Source organism: Penaeus chinensis, chromosome 33 (genome assembly GCF_019202785.1).
Source record: "Penaeus chinensis breed Huanghai No. 1 chromosome 33, ASM1920278v2, whole genome shotgun sequence".
Lineage (NCBI taxonomy): Eukaryota > Metazoa > Arthropoda > Malacostraca > Decapoda > Penaeidae > Penaeus > Penaeus chinensis.
In genome coordinates, this window is record NC_061851.1 from 19320446 (window position 1) to 19322476 (window position 2031).

Here is a 2031-nt window from a genome sequence, read left to right on the forward strand (position 1 = left end):
CGAGCCAAGTCCTGGCGTGATGCACAGTTGGGAGATTTGGCTGTTGTGTCCCTCTTTTCTACTTTGTATGCCTTAAGGCATACATGCCTTGCTACAGACACCACATCTAGGCTTAGCTGTGCAGTTATCCTGGTGGTGACCGTATTTCTGGCACTTGAAACACCGAAGTGGTTCAGGCACTTACACTCAAAGGTTGAAGGTGCCCCAGTTACCCAAATCAAGGGTAGTGGTTGGGGCACCTTTCATGGTCACCAGGACTTGCCTGGTTGGAGTCTTCCCCTTCGGAAGCCTCCACAATCTGTGGATGTGATATGATCAGCTCTACATCGTATGAGACTGAGAAGCCAAGTAGCACCATCTTGACTCTCTTTTCCTCAGGATTTAGTGGGGAAAGACTCACTTTCCTCCCATCTGCTAGTTCCTTCATTTCCCGGAGGAAATTCAGGGTAGCTTGATCTTTGGGCATTATGATCATGGCTTGATCTCGGGCAACCCGGTTCGACAACCAGATTTTTTGCTGCAACTCTAATGCCCTGACCAATTGGTAGACATTGACGAAGCCTTCGGGTTTAGCTGGCACTTTAAATTGGGGGAAACGTTTAGGGGGTCCAGAATCTCCATCAGAGTCTGTTTCCAGACGTGGGGGCAGCAGCTGATTCGGCTGGATCAGCCTGCTCTCCCATCTCAGTCGGGAAAGCTCAAGGGCCTCCCTGGCTTGGCACGAGAGTCGATCTGTTGTACGATTCGGTGGACAGACACATTAGATTTGGATGGGTTTTCTTTCTTGTCCATCTTGGCAGAAGGCGTGACAGTGTCATTCTGTGCGTCGGGTTTTCTTTTGCCACCAGAAGGCACATATGAATTTAGGTTTTGATTGTGGGGGGTTTTGGTTTAATTTTTCCATTGAATGGGAAAGTGCTTTATACTCTCATGCTCCCACCCACAAGGGGATGCTGAGTGTTAGAGCCAGTGATGAGAGGATATATGTAGCCAATAGCCATTATAACGGCGCTCACGGACCATTGTGAGTGCCAATGGCGGCATGACTGCTTGACCTTAGCCTACCGAGGGAGACCAGTCGATTGACCGTGACTGGGCCAGGATCAGGCCACCTGTCTTGCTGGAATACAGGACTAAAGAGGCGTGTTGCTAACCTTGTTACTCATTCACAACATCGCTCAACTTCCAGGACTCAGCGCACAAGGCCGCCATGCACGGCAAACACGTGGGTAGGTGTTAACCCCTGGAGAGAGACCAGAGAGGATGACTTTCCACGTACAGGACATCATTGTTTGGAACCCTTTTGCTTATCCCTCTGAAGCAACCATCCAAAGGTTGTATCACATCTGTGAGGGAGGAGAGGACCTGTATCTTTCTAGAGTGAATCCCTCTTCCCTCTGAAACAGCCACCAAAAGGCTGTTTCACCTCAGGGAGGGAAGGGAGCTCTTGCACTTTTACCAGGCGATTCCTTTCATCCCTCTGAAGCAACCACCCAAAGATTGTTTCTCCTCAGTAAGGGAGGAGAGGACTTGTGCCTTTTCAAAGTGAATTACTCTTCCCTCTGAAACAGCCACCCAAAGGCTGTTTCATCTCAGTGAGGGAGAGAAGCTAACTTTCGAGGCGGTTCCAGTGGCGAGACGGGAAGGCGGTGTTCTGTCTAGCAGCAGCTATTTCGACAGAACTAGGCTGAGGGCCTGACAAAGGGAAGGGCTCCTACCTGCCTATTCATTCCTAAATGAAAAACTAGAGTGGCAGTCATCAGATGGTCTGCCAAACCAGTCCCTAGCAAATAAAATGGCAACTCTCTGCACACCGTAAGGGAGGCACGCTAAGGCCCCCAAGACACCCCCTTCCCTGTGGGTGGTAAAGGTCTGCCCACGTCCGAGCACGCGCCCGAAGATGTGGTCCAGTTCACCAGAAAGTGCGCAGAGTTAAATACAAGCAAATAGCATCCCAGCAGCAACAAGGGGTGGACACCAAAGCGTAGTGGTAACGCGTAAGAGCCAAGGCCAAATTTGCCGGGAGGCGGG